At 39.4% G+C, this 19,733-nt stretch overlaps 1 long non-coding RNA gene across 4 annotated transcripts in view; it reads right to left on the bottom strand.

Annotated features, from left to right (window-relative positions):
- Positions 1-18,453: 18,453 nt before the first annotated feature.
- Positions 18,454-19,733, bottom strand: part of LOC129394006 (uncharacterized) — a 184,211-nt gene continuing 182,931 nt past the window's right edge. For all 4 annotated transcript variants that reach the window (XR_008621182.2, XR_010111358.1, XR_010111359.1 and 1 more), the window contains one exon: positions 18,454-19,560. This is a non-coding gene — a long non-coding RNA (uncharacterized LOC129394006). The remainder of the gene's footprint in view (positions 19,561-19,733) is intronic.

The following is a 19,733-nucleotide window of genomic DNA, read 5'->3' as shown; positions in this document are numbered from 1 at the left end:
CAACATGTATGAACCTGGAGGACGTTATGTTAAGTGAAATAAGTCAGGCACAGAAAGATAAGGACCACATGTTCTCACTCATATGTGAGAAATAAAGTTCATAGAAGCAGAGAGTAGAACTGTGGTTATTAGGGGCTAGGAAAGGTAGGGGAAAGGAGAGGATAGAAAGAGGTTTGTTAATGGATGCAAAATTACAGCTAGATGGGAGAAATAACTTCCAGCTTTCTATAGCACTGTAGGGTGACTACAGTTAACAATAATTTATTGTATATTTTTGAATAGCGAGAAGAGAGGATTTTAAATCATCCCAACACAAAGAAATAGTAAGTATTTGAGGTGATGGATGTGCTAATTACCCAATTTGATTATTTTACATTATATATATGTACCAAAATATCACTCTGTACCCCATAAATATGTACAATTATTATGCATCAATTAAAAATAAAAAAATTTAAATTGCTTTATTAATTAACATATAACTGATTTCTCTCAGCCCCTGTTGATCACCTTCAGGATTTTGCAACAAAAGCAATAGGAAAGAGACTTTGGAAATACGACAAAGTAGGAAGCACCAGGAATCTCTCTCCCCACCCAGACAACAATTGCACTGACAGAATCAGTCTGATGTAACTATTTTGGAACTCCAGCATCTATTGAAGGCTTGCAATTTTCAGGGGAAGGCTTGCAGGGTACATTGCAGTTAATTTCAGTCCATTTCAGTTTGTAGAGCAGTAGCAGCTACCCACCCTTCATCACCAGCCCGGTGGTTGCAGGTATGCATGTGTTCCTGGAACGGCTTGTACACAGCTAGTGGAAGACAGAGTGAGCAAAAAGGACTCTAAAAATATCAGGAATCTGTGCTCCGATTCCTGATTTCTGCTTCCGATCACAGAGTGCAAAGAGGCCGTGGTCATTGTTGTTGCACCTCCCCTGATTAATGTAAGTCCCTCCCGCTCTGGCTGACGTGACCTCCAGGGGATTTAAAGGACTGGCACCCTTTTCTCCCTTAGTTTTCTCTTTTTCCCCTTTTGGGAGCCAGATATTACAGATTAAGTTATTTAAAAACAACTGCATATACAGGATAATTAGAAAGTGACCATGCATTCAGGTAAAGGCGATGGCTCTGCAAAGATCTGAGAAGACCCTAAGTTTACACCTCAGGCTAATCCTTGGCACAGAGACAGCCACCAACAGTAAAAAAATAAAATAAAATAAAATAAAAAAATAATAACAACAAAACACCAAACCATGGGGAAGGGAGAGAATCTGATTTCCAGACTTGCCACATTACTATGCTCAAATGTCCAGTTTTCAACCAAAAAAAAATCAGAGGTTATATAAAGAAACAGGAAAGTATGGTCCACTCAAAGGAAAAAATAAATCGACAGATACTGCCCTTCCCTGAAAAAGAACTGAGTGCAAATCTACCAGACCATCTTTAAGAACTGTCTTAAACATACTCAAAGAATTAAAAGATGTGGAGAAAGTAAAGAAAATGATGTATGAGAGGAAATATCAATAGAGATAGGAAACCTATGCAGCCATAAAAAAGGATGAGTTCATGTCCTTTGCAGGGACATGGATGAAGCTGGAAACCATCATTCTCAACAAACTATCACAAGGACAGAAAACCAAACACCGCATGTTCTCACTCATAGGTGGGAATTGACATGTTCTCACTCATAGGTGGGCATTGAACAATGAGAACACTTGTACACAGGGCAGGGAACATCACACACTGGGGCCTGTCAGGGGGTAGGGGGCTGGGGGAGGGATAGCATTAGGAGAAATACCTAACGCAAATGACAAGTTGATGGTTGCAGCAAACCAACGTGGCACATGTATACCTATGTAACAAACACATACGCTACAACTTAAAGAACAATAATAACATAAAAAATTTAACAAGAAAAAAAAGGAAACCTAAAAAGAAGCCAAAAAGAAGTTCTGGAGCTGAAAATGCTCAAGACAGTCATGCAAAGTGAAAGGAAAATACACTAAACAGTAACTCAAAGCCACATAAAGAAATAACTACTTCAATGAAGGTAAATACATATGCAATTATAAGAGACAGTATTACTGTAACAATGTTTTGTAACTCCACTTTCTGTTTTCTATGTAACTTAAGAGACTAATACATGTTTTAAAAATTATTAGTCTAAAAGCTAGTTTATTGTAACTTTAGTTTGTAACTCTGTTTTGTTCCCTACATAAGTTAAGGGATTAAGGCATTTAAATTAATGATTAGCTTATATTTTTAGGCACACAATGTATATAGATGTAATATTGTAACATCAACAACCAAAAGGGGTGGAGATAGATCTGTAAGGGCAGAGTTTTTGTATGTTACTGAAGTTAAACAAATAAAAGTTCAAATTAGACTATGATAACTTTAGTACGTAAAATACAATCTTTACAGTATCCACAGAAAAAAACAACTGTATACACAAAGGGAAGTGAAAAAGGAATTTAAACACTTTCCTGCAAAAAAACTCAACTAAACACAAAAGAAGATAGTGATACAGAAGAAGGGACAAAACAGCTATAAGTCATATAGAAAACTAATAGCAAAATGACATAAATAAATCCTTTCTTATCAGGAATTACTTCAAGTGTAAATGAATTAAACCCTCCAATAAAAAGACCACAGAATAGTAAAATGGATAAAAATACATCATTGAACTATATGCTGTTTACAAGAGACTTGCTTTATATCTAAAGATACAAATAGGTAGAAAGTAAAAGGATGAAAAAGATATTTCATCAAATAATAACCAAGAGAAAGCAGGAGTGGCTATAATATCAGACAAAATATACTTTAAATAAAAAAAATTACAAAAGACACAGAAGGACCTCATATATTAATTAAATGTTTAATGCAGCATGTAAATATAACAATCATAAACAATGATTAACCTAATAGCAGACCACCAAAATATATAAGGCAAAAACAAATGGAATTGAAGGGAAAATAGACAGTTCTACAGTAACAGTTGGAGACTTCAATACCTTACTCACAATAATGAATAGAATAATAAGTAGGATGGAAGGTAAGTAAGGAAACTTACTTAAGGGGCTTCAACAACAAAATACCAATTAGATCTAACGGACTTATACAGAACGTACTATCCAACAACAACAGCCTACACATTCTTTTCAAGTGCATATGGGACATTTTCCAGGGCAGGCCATATATCAGGTCAACAAAGTAAGTCTCAATAGATTTTAACAGATAAATATCATACAAAGTATTTTCTCCACCACAATGAGATGAAGTTAGAAATCATAATAGAAGTAAAACTGGAAAACTCACAAATATGTGGAAAAGTAACACACCCCTCAACAACTAATGGATCAAAGAAAAAGTACAAGGTAAGTTAGAAAACACTTAGAAAAAAACATGAAAATGAAAACACAATATACCAAAACTTGTGGGACACAGCAAAAGCAGTATGAAGGGGAAAATTTGTAGTTATAAATGCTTATATTAAAAACAAGAATGATCTCAAATCAACAACCTAACTTTACAACTTAAGGAATTAGAAAAATAAAAACAAAGTAAAGTCAAAGCTAGCAGAAGGAAGGAAATAAGATTAGAACGAAGCTAAATGGAATAGAGACTAGAAAAATAGATAAAAATCAATGAAACCACAAGATCAACAAAACTGACAAAACTTTAACTAGACAGATTAAGAAAACAAAGAGAGAAGGCTCAAATTACTAAAATCAGAAATGAAAGTGGGGACATTACTACTCAATCTACAGAAATAAAAAAGATTATAAGAGAGTACTATGAACAACTGTATGCCAACAAATTGGATACTCTGGATGAAATGAACAGATTCCTAGAAATACACAACCTACAAAGACCAAATAATGAAGAAATTGAAAATCTGAATAGATCTAAAACTAGCAAGAAAATTGAGACAGTAATCAAAATTCTCCTGACAAAGAAAAGCCCTGGAGTTGATGGCTTCACTGGTGAATTCTACCAGACATTTGAAGAAGAGTGAATACCAATTCTTCTCAAACATTTTCAAAAAATTGGAGAGGAGGGAATGCCTCTTAACTCATTCTACAGCCAGCATTACTGAAACTGGAAGTTCTAGCCAGAGAAATTAGGCATGAAAAGAAATCAAAGCCATCCAAATTGGAAAGAAAAAATAAAGTTATCTTTTTGGGGGGATGATATAATCTTATATGTAGAAAACCTGCAAAGATTCCACAAAAATCTGTTAGAAGTAATAGATGAATTCAGCAAACTTTCAGGGTACAAAGTCAACACACACAAAAATATCAGTTGCATTCCTTTATTTCAGCAACGAACAACCCGAAAAGAATTTTTTAAATCCCGTTTACAATAGCATCAAAAAGAATAAAATATTTAGGAATTAAGGAGGTGAAAGACTTGTACAATAAAAACTACAAATGCATTGCTGAAAGAAATTGAAGAAGACATAAATACAGTTGAGCTTTGAACAACACAGGTTTGAACCGTACGGGGTCACTTTTATACAGGAATTTTCAAAAACAAGTACGTCAGAAAATTTGTTGAAGATTTGTGATAGTTTGAAAACACAGACAAACCACATAGCCTAGAAATATTGAAAAATACTGAAAAATTAATTAGGTATGTTATGAATGAATAAAATACATGTAGCTACTAGTCTATTTTATCATTTACTACCATAAAATATACATAAATTTATTACAAAAAGTTAAAATTTATTAAAATTTACACATACAAACAGACTTATATGGTATTTACATGGTGCTATTCACAGTTGAGAAATGTAAACAAATGTAAAGATGTAATATTCAATCATGACTGCATAAAATTAACTATAATAATACTGTACTATTGTGATAGTTTTGTAGCCACCTCCTGTTGCTTTTGCAGTGAACTCAAGAGTATCCATCCACTTAAAATGTTATGTGACATTATTCATCTCTGTATGAGCAGTTTCTCTCTCCAGTAAATTGCCCATCTCAGGAAAGTGTGATCATTTGTGGTTCTTACTTGTTTTTCATCTCATTTAGTGCAATACTGTAAACCTTGAATAACACGATGGGACCCATACAACGTGCCACTATGTTAGAAGTGTTCCCAAGAAGCAGAGAAAAGTCATGACGTTACAGGAAAATGTTGAATTGCTTGGTATGTACTGTAGATTAAGCTCTGCAGCTACCGTTGCCCTCAATTTCAAGATAAATGAATTCAGTATAAGGACCATTGTAAATAAAGAAAAAGAAATTCATGGAGCCATCACTGCAGCTAGGCTAGAAGGAATGAAAATCTTGCACTTTTTGCAAAATACCTTTTTATCCTATTTTGAAAATGTAGCTTTTATCTGGGTGCAGGATTGCTATAAGAAAGGTATATCTATACACTATCATGAGTCAAAAAAATGAAGCCATTATACGACAACTTAAAGCAAAAAGAAGGTGGAGGATCTAAACCTGCAGAATTTAATGCCAGAAAAGGATGGTTTGATAATTTTAGAAAGAGGTTTGGCTTTGAAAATGTCAAGATAACAGGAGAAGCAGTTTCTGCCAACCAAGAAGCAGCAGACAAGTTCCCAAACACCATTAAGAAAATCACTGAGGAGTAAGAATATATGCCTGAACCGATTTTTAATGCAGACAAAAGTGCCCTGTTCTGGAAAAAAAAATTGCCACAAAGGACATTCATTAATAAGGAAGAGAAGTGAGTGGGAGGATTTAAGACAGGAAGGGATAGGCCATCTCTACTGTTTTGTACAAATGAAGTTGGATTTATGACCAGGTCTGCCCTTATCTATAAAGCTGCCAATCCCCCAGCCTTGAAGGGAAACATTAAACACCAGCTGCCAGTCTTTTGGTTGTACAACAAGAAGGACTGGAAAATGAGAACATTTTTTCCTGGATTGGCTTCACTGATGCTTTGTCCCTGAAGTCAGGAAATACCTTGCCAGTAGGAGACTGCCTTATAAAGTTATTTTGATATTGAACAATGCCCCTGGCCACCCAGAATCCCAGGAGTTCAACACTGAAGGCACTGGAGTGGTGTACTGCCCCCAAACAAAGTGCCTCCCCTTCAGCCTCTAGATCAGGAGGTCATAAGGATCTGTAAGCTCATTACACACAGTACTTATGGAAAGGATTATCAATGCTACAGAAAAGAATACTAATAGAGGGAACATCATGAAGGTCTGGAAGGATTGCACCATTGAAGAGGCCAACATTGTTATACAAAAAGTTGTGAAAACTATCAAGCCTAAAACAATGAATTCTTACTGGAGACAACTGTGTCCAGATGTTGTGCCTGACATCACAAGATTCACAAGAGAGTCAATCAGGGAAATTAAGAGATTGTGGATATGGCAAAAAAAAAAAAAAGTAGGTGTAAAGGGTTTCAAGATATAGACTTGGAGAAATTCAAGAGCTAATAGACATCATGCCAGAGGAATTAACAGAAGTCAACTTGAAGGAGATGAGCGCTTCTGAACCAGTGCCAGACCATGCAGAAGATAATGTAGAAGAAGTAGTGCCAAGAAACAAATTAACATTGGACGATCTGGCAGAAGGGTTCTGATTGTTCAAGACTGCTTCTGTTTTTTGTGTGTTTTTTTTTTAAGACCTGAGCCCTTCTATGATACAGGCACTAAAACTAAAGCATACGGTGGGAAAAGGATTGGTACCATACAGAAACATTTTTAAAGACATGAAAAAGCAAAAGAGTCAGATAGAAATTACAACGTATTTCCATAAAGTTACACCAAGTGTGCCTGTCTTTCTTCTCTTGCCTCCTCTTCCATCTCTTCCATATCTGAGATAGCAAGACCACCCTATCCTCTTCCTCCAGCTCCTCAGCCTACTCAACATGAAGACAAGGATGAAGACCTTTATGATAATCCTCTTCCACTTAGTGAATAGTAAACACATTTCCTCTTCCTTATGATTTTCTTAGTAACATTTTCTTTTCTCTAACAGCTTACTTTATTGTAAGAGTGCATAATGCATACCACCTACAAAATTTGTGTTAGTTGAATGTTTATGTTATCAGTAAGGCTTCCACTCAGTAGTTGGGTATTAGTGGCTAAGTCTTTGGGGAGTAAAAAGTTATGCATGGATTTTTGACTGCATGGGAGGTCAGCACCCCAACTCTAATGTTGTTCAAGAGTCAATTGTAAATGGAACACATCTCGTATTTATGGATTTGAAGTCTTAACATTGTTAAGATGTCAGTACTACCCAAAGTGACCTACAGATTCAACATAATCCCTATCAGCGTCTAGATGATGCTTTCCACAGAAATAGAAAACCCCATCCTAAAATTAAAATGGAATCTCTAGGGACCCTGAATAGCCAAAATAATCTTGAAAAATAAGAGAAAGCTGGAGGACTTACATTTCCTGTTTTCAAAACCTATTACAAAGCTACAGTCATCAAAATAATGTGGTACTGGCATAAAGACAGACATATAGACAAATAGAATAGACAGCCCAGAAATAAACGCTCACATATATGATGAAATGATATTTTACAAGGATGCCAAGACCATCCAATGGGGAAAGGATGGTCTATTCAACAAATGGTGTTGGTAAAACTGGATATTCACATGCGAAAGAATGAAGTTGGACCCTTACCTATAACCATATACAAACAATAGCTTAAAATGGTCTAAGACCTAAATGTAAGACCTGAAAATACAAAACTCTTAGAAGGAAACAGGGGAAAAGCTTCACAACATTGGATTTGGCAGTGATTTCTTGGATATGACACCAAAGGCACAGGCAACAAAAGAAAAAAAATAGACAAATTGAACTTCATAAAAAATTTTGTACATCAAACGACAGTATCAACAAAGTAAAAAAAAACAACTCATAGAATGGGAGAAAATATTTGAAAATCATATATCTGATAAAGGATCAATATACAGAATATAGAGAGCTCCTAAAACTCAACAAAAACACAACAACAAAAACAAAAAAACCTAACTCAAAAATGAGCTAAGGACTTGAGTAAACATTTATCCAAAGAAGATATACAAATGGCCAATAAACACATAAATATGCTCAACATCCCTAATCATTAGGGAAATGCAAATTCAATGAGATACATCTCACACCCATTAGGATGGTTACCATCTAAAAAGCAGAACATGAGAAGTGTTGATGAGGATGTGGAGAAATCGGAACTCTTGTGCGCTGTTGGTGGGAATATAAAATGTTATAGCCACTATGAAAAACAGTATGATGGTTCCTCAAAAAATTAAAAATGGAAATAACATATAATCCAGAAATTCCGTTTTTTATTACTTATTCAAAAGAAGTAAAAACAGAGCCTCTAACAGATATTTGACACCCATGTTTATAACCGCATTATTCATGATAGTGGAAGCAAAACGAATGTCCATGCACAGATGAATGAATAAGCCCAATGTGGTGTGTACATGCAATGGAATATTATTCAGTCTTAAAAAGGGAAGGAAAGGCTGACACATGGTACAGCCTGGATGAACCTTCAAGACATTATGCTAAGTGAAATAAAACAGTCATAGGAGGAGAAATTCCATTTATATGATATCTCTAGAGTGCTCAAATTCATAGACATGAAAATCCAGCTACCTGTCAGCCCCAGAGGAGTGAGGGCCAACCTTAGTGCCCCAGGGCTCTGGTGTTTTCCCTAATCAGTACCTCAGGGCTTTCCAAGAGCTGTTATAGAAAATGCCTCTGGAGGTCTCAAGAACAAACCCCCTCCAGGATCAGAAAAGCCTGGGGGGGTACTCCCCACAGGGCCATTGTCTGGCTGTGCGACAGTAGGGAGGTGACTAACCCACTCTGTGCCTCAACTTCCTCAGCCGATAACAGTTTGGTAACAGCACCTGCCTCCTGCCACGCTGAGGACACTGAGATGAGCAAGTGCAGTGCTTGGTCACCGCCCCATCAGTGTGACTTTTTGTCATCATCCACCCTCATCTCCTGGCAGGCAGGGACCCCAAGGGTGGAGAATTACCTTGCTGACACAGGAACAAACATTCCCTGCATCTGTGACTTTGCAAACATATCAGGAACCACAAGGACCTGGAATTGTTCCAAGTGCTACAGTGAGCGAGTCATAAAAAGCAGACATAATTCTCCTAACACCTGCCTGCTGTGTGCTCTGCACATGCCAGGAGGGGCTGGAGGAAGAGGAGTGTCTACTCACCAAGGAAGGGCCAGTGTCTCTCTGTTTCATGAGCTGGGAGTTTTGAAGGCTGAGATTGCAGAGGAGGCGGGAAACAGTGTCAAAAAAGGAAAATGGACATTATAGTAAAGTGCTGGACAGTTTCCAAGGCTTTTCACGTGCTTGTTCTCCTTGATCCTCACCACATGCTCAAGAGAGGAACAGCATGGGTGTCCTCATTTTGCAGAAGGGGAAACTAGGGCTCAGAGACTACCAGAACAAAGCCAACTGGTGCTGGGCTCCTTCCATGCTCCATGACACTTTGATGGGCCTTCATCTTTCTATCAATAGTTGGCCTCTAACAGCGCCAACTGTTAATAGAAAGGGCTGAGCTAGATGGAAATTTGCTCTGCTCAGTGGTACACATTCAGATGGACTCTGCAGGCTCAGAGATTGGACCAAGAAATGGGGAGTGGGGGTCTGGAGGTGCTACCCCATCCATCACTGTTCCCAAAGCAGTATGTTCCAGAATCTTCTGCTTGGCCCAGCCACTTGCCAGGCACCTCTCTGAGTCCTAACTGAAAGGTACTGGGTCTTCCTGTCCCCAGAACAGGGAGGCAGGGATGGGATGTTTTCTGTTCTGAAACTCAAATCCTTGGCCCTTTACACTCAGTTGGTTACTGATACAACTGCTTCGCCAAGCCAAGCAACCAGCTGAGCCTTCACCCCATTCAGAGGTTGGGAAGCTGGCTCTGAGTCACCTGAAGGTTCAGAAATCATCTGGGAGGAGGGGATGTTGTGGGTTCATTCTCTAGAAACAGGCCCTGAGATAAAGGGTCTGTGTGCTTTCAGGAGAATGTGGTCTGGAAATAAAGGTGGAGAGGGGAAGCAGGGTAGGAAGAAGTGCTGGTCCAGCATGGTGCCATCTCAGGCACAGCCCCAATATCAGCAGATCATGCAAGGAAGTTTGGAGTGGAAGTTATACCTCAAGAGGTTGTTACAGCTCAAGATGAGGGAACTGGGCAGGTCTCCCCCTCCAGCTGTTGGCCACTGGAATAGGGCCACCCTGGGGAACATGTCCTTCCCGGTGTCTCAGGCTTCTACACCTGTGGCAAGGGGCTCCCAGGGCCCAGGTGGAGAGGAGAGCCCAGAGCAGGTACATGGAGCCAGGGACACCCACACTAGAAGAGTGAGGGTATCTGAGGGCCCTGGGATGAGCAGACTCTACCTCCCCTCCCCAGCTGCGCTGATTGGGACCTGTTCTCCAGGGGCAGGGTTGTTCTAGAGTCCCTTGATCCAGAAAAAGTAAATGACAACACCCAGTTGCAAAGAAGGAAGGGACAGCCCACGCTCACACTTGAAGACAGAGACTGAGGAAGGATTGGACCAACAACAAGTGACCAGACTTTCTCCTCCACCCCAGCTTCACAATCTTCAACAAGCCTGGTTAAGAGACCAAAATGTGAGTGAAAACCAAACCCACCCATTTAGTCTCATAATAACTCATTCCATCAATATCACCAGACACTCACTATGTGTGTAATGTCAGGGCATCATGACAGATACAATGCAGCTATCTGTAAAGGAAAAAAATAGTTTTAAAATGTTTTTAAAGTACATTTTAAAATAAGTGAAAGGGTGCCATAAGATTGTTTGTAACTCAAAAGACAAATGCTTGAGGGAAGGGATACCCCAATCTCTATGATGTGTTTATTTCACATTGCACATCTGTATCAAAATATCTCATGTACCTCATAAATATATACACCTACTACATGCTGACAAAAGTTTAAAATTAATAATTTTTTACAGAGAAAAATAAAATATCCTAAAAATAAAATCAATGTTTTAAAATGTTTGTTCTTGGTTTAAGAAGTAGCATGCTCGTATCAGTCCATTTTCATACTGCTATGAAGAAATACCTGAGATTGGGTAAGTTATAAAAAAAAAGAGGTTTAATGGACTCACAGTTCCACATGGCTGGGGAGGCCTCACAATCATGGCAGAAGGTGAAGGAGAAGCAAAGGCACATCTTACATGGCGCCAGGCAAGAGAAGTGCTGAGCAAAAGGGGGGAAAGTCCCCTATAAAACCATCAGATATTGTGAGAACTCACTATCATGAGAACAGCAGCATGGGGGTAACCACCCACATGATTCAGTTATTTCCCACTGTGTCTCTCCCACAACATGTGGGGATTATGGGAGCTATAACTCAAGATGAGATTTGGGTGGGGACACAACCAAACTATATCAATGCTAGACTGAATTTGTATCATTCTACAATTCTACTGACCCAGAGCAAAATCAGAACACCATCCTGTTATCCAAATGGAAAAAAACCTTTAGCCTTTTGGGACCCTTGGGTCAAGCCTGTGAATTCAGACTCCATCCCTGCAAAGTGCCTCTACTCGCCAGAGTCCAGCACCCAGGAGGTAATGCAGGTGGTAGGCACACACCCTCCACAGCATGGGGCCTGAGTCAGCAGCAGGAAACACGAGCTCCTACCAAGGACAGAGGTCTGGCCCTGCCCTCTGGGCACTCATTGAGAGAAAGGGCACAGAAGGAACAAGCCGGAGGAGAACCAGAATTCTGGAGCGAAGGGGTCCCTGTGGGCAGTGGAAGTCAGTGGAGGATTCCTGGGAAGACAGGCCTCAGAGGGGCTGGAGGGTTGAAGAAAACCTAAATAAAGGTCGGGATAGGGTGATGTATTGATTTCTAGTGGCTGCTGTAACCATTTACCACAAACTTGGTGATTTAGAACAACCCAAATGTATCACCTCACTGTTCTGGAAATCAGAAGTCCCAAATGGGCCCCACGGGACTAAAAACCAAGTTGTCACAGGGCTATGCTCTTTTGGGGAGAACCCATTTCCTTTGTAGTTTATTTTATTTCAGCTAGGTTTTTTTTTTTTTAACTATCTACCGACCTAGAATGACTATAAGTCCTATTTATTATTTCAGAAGTATTCTTCTTCGCTTGATTCTTTTGAGCATTCTAGCACTCTAGTTTAGCCCCTACTCCAGAATTAGGAGAACATTGACCCCCAACAGGCATTTCCCCCCTCAACCCATTTCCTTGGTTTTTCCATCTTCCAGAGACCACCACCTTCCCTGGTTCATGGCCCCTCCTCTATCTGCAAAGCCGGCAATGACCGGTCAAGTCCTTCTCACATTGCATCACTCTGACCTTCTCTCCTGCCCCACTCTTCTCCATTTAAGAACTCTAATGACTGTATTGGGCCCACCTGGATAATCCAGCATCCTCTCCCCAGCTCAGGATCAGCTGATGAACAACCTGAATTTTAACTGCAACATCAATTCTTCTTTGCTACATTAGCCAGGTTCTCCAAGAGACAGCATGAGTAGGATGTACATAGATACATAAATGATTTATTATGGGAGTTGGCCCATGCAATTATGGAGGCTGAGAAGTCTCATGTTATGCCATCTGCAAGCTGGAGCACAGGAAACCGGGTGGGGTTGTCCAATCTGAGTCTGAAGAGCTGAGAACCAGGAGGGCACTAGTGTAAGTCCCGGAGCGTGAAGGCCCAAGAACCAGGATCCCTGATTTCCAAGGGCAATGGAGGATGGACATCCTGGCCCAAAAAGCGACAACGAGAGAATTTACCCTTCCTCTGCCTTTTTGTGCTATTCAGGCCCTTGACAGATTGGATGACACCTGTTCCCATGGGTGAAGGCAGATCTTTTTTACTCATTCTACCCATTCAAATGCTTGTCTCTTCCCAAAACACCCTCAGAGACACACCCAGAAATAATGCTCTACCAGCTATCTGGGTATCCCTTAACCCAGTCAAGTGGGAGGTGATGCATAAAATTAACCGTCACACCGTGTAAGGTGATATTATTTACAGGCTCTGGGGATCAGGTCATAGACATATGATGGGCATTATTCTGCTAACCACAGGTTGCCAGTAAAGAGGAAGACATCCAGCCCAGGAAGAAGAGGAAGCTGGGCAAAGGAGTGAGGATCTGTTCCAACTATTGCTTCTGAGTTGAACTCAATATACACATTCTATAAGTGGGTCTGAGAAATTGTCCAAAGCAAAGAGAATACCATAAAAAGGAGGAAGATCATAATCTAGCATCCTAATCAAGAGTGGGCTTCAGAATATATCACTTTACATGTGTACAATTAAAGGTAACAACACTAATAATAAGGACGGACCCTGTGCCAGGCACTGTCCCCGCATTTTGCCTGGCCATGGCCAGTGAACCTTTAGGTGATATCAGAGTGGACAGCCACCAGTGGAGGCTTATGATGCCTCCAGAAAGGACAATCAAATAAAAAATTTTCCTCGCAAAACTAGACTCAGCCAGCAGACAGAAGCTTGGGAGAGATTGATGGGGATGAAACATTTGCGTTCAACTAATGCGATCGGATGAAGTTCAATCTTTCCACAAAGGGGTAACAGGGTGTTCAAACAGCCGTACTTGGGCACTGATTTACTGCATTTCATAAAAGCTGGCAAACCATAAAAGGTGCTATCTGTATTGAATTTCACTTCCATAAAGAGATATAAAACTGATACCTGTCTTTACTGGCACCCAAGATAAAATGTTGTTAATGCACTAATTTTGTTTCCTTGAGATTACGAGAGGTTGAATACCGAACAAACATCACCGCATGACCTGCCTTCCTCTCAGGATTCAGAACAAACCCACTGGTTCCTTCAGATGCTGGGAGCCATGGGGCAGGCAACTGGTGGTAGGTAGCCTCTCTGGGGTGACGGTGAATGCAACACACAGATTTTCACCCAGGTATCATCCTGCATCTAGGCAGGGGTCTACAGCCCCACCTGCAAAAGGCTCAGGTGCCCCAGGTTCATGAAAGGAAGTCAAGAGACAGTCCTCCCATTTCCCCTCCCCCAATTAACAACAGCTGGCATTTAGGAGCATCTACCTTGCGCAAGCAATTACACTATTCATTTAATCCTCTCAGTGACACGGCAACATAGGGACCCTGATGATTGCCATCTCTGTTTCATCTAAGGTGAAACCAAGACTCAAACAGATGCAGCTAAGATTTGATCTCAAATTTTTCTGTCTGCTGAATTCAAGTTCTGCTGATAATCCTGACTTGGTTGAAGGGTGCAGCTGCCTGGCGTAGCACTTCTTAATTACGATGTTTCAATGTGTTTGCTAAGTGATGTTTGCAGAGGAAATGTGTGCCCGTTCTACTCAATAAATATATGTTGCACCCCCACTATGTGTAGCCATGCATCCTTCTAGGTTCTGGGTCAGAATGGCAAATAGGACAGACATTTGCAATCATGAGCCTTTCATACAAAATTATGCCACCTAACATTTGTCTCTCAGTGGGTCCTTTTGCTGTACCCCTTTTACATGGTCGTCAGTTCAGTTCAGTATGCCACTGAATACTTATGAAGTGGCATTTGTGAAGCACTTGCCATTGGCCAGGCATTGGCTATGATTAGCATGATGACTCTTGTCTTCATTTTCTGGATCAAGGAAATAGTAAAGTGGATTTCCTAAGGTCATACAGCCAGTCATACAGCCAGTTAGTGTGGAAGCTAACAACCTCTATGGCTAGGTATCATTTCTCAAGGATGTGCTATGTACTACTATGATAGTACTTTATACCTCTGATCCTTTCAATAATCCTTAAGGTAAATGTTACTGACCCATTTTACAGGTGCAGAATTGGACTCTGTGGCATGGTGGGGCTTGCAAGGCCATACAACCAGGGAGTGGCAGAGCCTGGGATGGCATTAAAACACAGCTTGCCTAACTTCTACTTCTACCCTTGATGGAGAAACCAGGCTAGACATGGCCTACAGTCATACAACCAGGAAACACAACAAAACGTATAAAACAACGGTTATCAGACACTGGACAATAAGCAGAGCAGACTATGGTTCCCAAAAGAAAGAAAACAAATAAGGTGAGCCCTGTGGTTGCCTAACTTTCTATTTTTTTTTTTTTTGAGACAGAGTCTCACTGTTGCCCAGGCTGGAGTGCAGTGGCACAATCTCGGCTCACTGCAAGCTCTGCCTCCCGGGTTCACGCAATTCTCCTGCCTCAGCCTCCCGAGTAGCTGGGACTACAGGTGCCCGCCACCTCGCCTGGCTGATATTTTTTTTTTTTTTTGTATTTTTAGTAGAGATGGGGTTTCACTGTGTTAGCCAGGATGGTCTCGATCTCCTGACCTTGTGATCCACCCACCTCAGCCTCCCAAAGTGCTGGGATTACAGGCGTGAGCCACTGCACCCAGCTGCCTAACTTTCTTTTTAGCTTTATGGAGGTACAACTTACTTAAAGGAGGGTCCAGACAGAGCACAGTGAGTTTCCTTAGCTCAAAAAGTGGAGATTGGAGCTCAGGGAGATGGACGTGGCTGGGCTTTGCTGGGTAAAGTAGTGGAGAGTCATGAAGAGGAGGGTTCCAGAAATCTGCATAAGAACCTCCTTAAGTGTTTAAAGTTAGAACTAAATTCTGTGCATGGAATGAAATTCCACAAGGATAGGAGCTGTTAGATGAATGATTCTCAGAGCCCACACAGGGCTGAGAGACTGTAAAGCTCCAATTAGTAAGAGTATAGAGACCTTGGAGAGGACCTAGAGCACTCTGTAGAGAACCACAGAGGGCCACACCTTTGTAGTGGGGCTGAACTAGCCACATAGTAAAAGGTACTCTAGACGCCTTCTGCCCTCAACACTAACAAAACTTAAAAATAAGCCGTTCAAGGATCAAGCTGATCTGCAAACAACTATCTACCAAGCAAAATTATACATTCTTTAAATGAAGATAGCAAAATCCAGACACCCAAAAATGTAACATGCAAACAATAAAAATTATAAGATATGAAAAGAAGAATTAAAATGTGAATCATAATCAAGAGAAATATCAGCCAATAAAAACAGACACAGGAATAACAGAGATGTTGGAATTAGAAGACAAGGACATTAAAATAGCCATTGTGAATACATTAAAGAACTCAAAGCAAAACTAAAACATGATGATGAGAGAAATGAAACTCTAAAAATGTACTAAAAGGAAGTTCTAAGGATAATATATACAATGTCTGAAAAAAAGAAATTACCTGAACAGACTGAGATACTTAAAAAAACATCAGATCAGTGACTAGACATTCAGGGGTCTATGGGAAAATAGCAAGCAGTCTAATATATGTGTAACTGGAGATTACAGACTGGGGAGGATAAAATATATTTGAAGAAATATTGGCTGTAATTTTCCTAAATTTGATGAAAACTGTGAAGTCACAGACCACAATGGTCAAAACTTGAAGCAGAATAAATACCAAAAAGAAAAACAACAACAACTACAACACAAGTCATTTTATAATCAAATTTCTGGACTACAATTCAACACTGGGGACTATGGTGAAGGATAAAATCATAAAAGCAGTAAGAGAAAAAAGAAGATTAAACAAAGAACTTCTGCTGACTTCTCAGAAACAATGTAAGCCAGAAGACAATGACATGGCATTTTTCAAGCGTTCTAAATTCAAAGGTGGGGAAAAAAAGTCTCCCAAGCCAGAATGCTATATCTATTATAACAAAAACATGACAAAAGCAAAATAAAGACATTTTTATTTTCATTACATACAAAAACTTGGATCTGTACAAATTAATATAAAGCATGTGGAATAATAAATATTTGGCTAAACATAAAAACATTCTCATTTTTAATTTCTTTAGATGATAATTGATCATCTAAAGAAAACATAATATTGATGATTTGCATGGCCTACAATATATATAACCATTCATGGTATGGTAACAATTGCTCAAAGGAATTTAGCAAGATCATAAGATACAAGATCAATATACAAATATCAATATATTTCTATATACTGGCAGTGAATCATTGGGAAATGAATTTTTAAAAATATAATTTACAATAGCATCAAAAATCATTAAGTACTTTCAGATGAATTGTTTTAGTTTCTTTTTCTTAGCTTTATTGTGGTATGACTCGTATGAAATAAAACCCGTCTACAATTTGTTGAGTTTTGATGGACGTACATGGTCATGGGAGCACCATGACAATGAAGACACAGAATGCTTCCTTCACCACAGAATATTCTTTGGGCCCCTGTGTAGTCAACTCACTTGCTCCCAACTGTTGACCTGTGAATACCAGTGACTTGTTTTCTATCACAATTGTTTTGCCTTTTTACAATGCTGTATAAATAGAATCATATATTAGAAGTCTCTGGGTCTTGCATCTCCCACTTCACATGATGATGTTAAGATTCATCCGTGTTGCTGCGTGTATCACTAGTCCCTTTGTATTGATGATGAGTGGCATTCCATTATGTGAATGTAGCATAATCTGTTCATCCATTCATGTGTTGAATGATATTTGGGGTTTTTTTTCTGGTTTTGGCAACTGTAAGTAAAGCTGCTATAAATGCTTGCATACAAATCCTAGATATATGTTTTCATTTCTTGTATTAAAACCCAGGAGTACAATAGCTGGATTATATAACTATAGCCAAACAGTTATCTGGATAACTGTATTTCAATATCATTTAAAAAACTGTAAAACCATCCTTCAGGTATCTGTATCATTTTGCATTCCCACCAACAATTCCAAACCACATGGGGAAAAAAACGTATATATGAAAAAACACTTTTATCTAAAATATATAAAGAACTATTGCAACTTAATAATAAGGAAAAAATGACCCAATTTAAAAACAGGTGAATGATTTGAACAGTCACTTAGGAAAATAATATTTATAATATTATTGTATATATTCATAAAATAGAAGTGTAACTTCATAAACAAATGGACAATAAGTGCAAAAAAAGGTGTGCAACACTGTCAGTCATCAGGGAAATGCAAATTAAACCACAGAAAGATGCCACAACACATTCACTAGAAAGGTTAAAATTAAAAATACTTAGAATACTAAGTGCTGGTGAAGATGCGGAGTACATGGTACTCTCATACATTGCTAGTTGAAGTGTTAAATATTACAGCCACTTTGAAAAACACTATGGAGGTTATCATAAAGTTAAAAATACCCTTATCATTGGGCCTAGCAATTACTTTCCATGATGGTTTTCCAAGAGAAACCAACTCCACAGAAATATGTATATACAAATGTTTATAGCAGCATTGTTAAAAATATTCTAAAATTTAAAACCACTTAAAGTCTATAAAAGGAAATAGATAATCAAATTGTGGCATATTCATACAGTGAAATATTACTTAGATGAATCTCAAAAGCATGATGCTAAGCAAAAAAAAAACCCAGACACACACAGGAAGTCTATATGGTTCTCTTCATGTGAAAGTCTAGAACAGACAAAACTAACCAACAGTGAGAAATTTTTGTGTAAGTATCAATTCTTTCTAATCAGGTACTGAGGTCTCTCTCTTGAGAGTGGCTATAAAATCTAGCCCTGACCACAAAAGAAGTTAGGTTCAAGTGTGTCAGTCGAGTGACACACAGGAGGCAGCACAAAACATGAAATAACAGAAGCATTTTATAACTTACAGACTACGAAGAGAAGAGGGTAGCACACCTGGCAGGGCCAACGGGAAGGGGAAGCTGTCTGGGACACTCATGCTCAACCAGTGGATGAGGAGCAAGAGAGTTAGAGAGAGACCTGTAATCCAGAGCCTTTACTGAGATTCAGAGCATTACCTAAGCAGATTTCCCACAGAGAGCTGTAGTTGGTGGGTTTAAAGCAAGCAGATGTGAGTTTCATGGGTCATGCTGTACTGAGAGGGAGTCATTGTAGCATACCTGTAAAGTCCCTGTGGGCTTTAGGGAGCAAGAGAGGCAAATCATATGGGTTGTGTCTTAGCCCATTCTTGCACTGCTATAAAGAAACACCTGAGACTGGATAGTTTATAAGAAAAGAGGTTTAATTGGCTCACAGTTCTACAGGCTGTACAGGAAGTATAGCAGCTTCTGCATCTGGGGGTCCTCAGGAAACTTACAATCATGGTGGAAGGTGAAGGGGAAGCAAGTGCTTCTTACATGGCTGGAGTAGGAGAATGGTGGTGGTGGTGGTGGTGGTGGTGGTAGGTGGGGAGGTGCCACATACTTTTAAACAACCAGATCTTGTGAGAACTCTATCATGAGAATAGCACAGAGGAGACGGTCCTAATGCATTGATGAGAATTTCGCCCTCATGATCTAATTATCTCCCATCAGTCCCCATCTCCAACACTGGGGACTACAATTTAACATGAGATTTGGGTGAGGACACAGATCTAAACCATATTATTTCACCCCTGACCCCTCCAAATCTCATGTCCTCCTCACATTGCAAAAGTACAATCATGACTTCCCAATAATTCACAGTCTTAACTCATTACAGCATTAACTCAAAACTCCAAAGTCCAAAGTCTCATCTCAGACAAGGGAAAAGTCTCTTCACCTATGAGCCTGTAAAATCAAAAACAAGTTTGTTTCTTCCAAGATACAATGAAAGTATAGGCATTGGGTAAATACTCCTGTGCCAAAAGAAAGATACCAGCCAGAAAGGAGCTACAGGCCCCAATCAATTCTGAAACCCAGCAGGGCAGTAATTAAACCCTAAAGCTCTAATCTCATTTGAC

Source organism: Pan paniscus, chromosome 1 (assembly GCF_029289425.2).
Source record: "Pan paniscus chromosome 1, NHGRI_mPanPan1-v2.0_pri, whole genome shotgun sequence".
In the NCBI taxonomy this organism is placed as follows: domain Eukaryota; kingdom Metazoa; phylum Chordata; class Mammalia; order Primates; family Hominidae; genus Pan; species Pan paniscus.
Note: the sequence above shows the minus strand (reverse complement) of the source record. Positions and strands in the feature narration are given on the sequence as shown.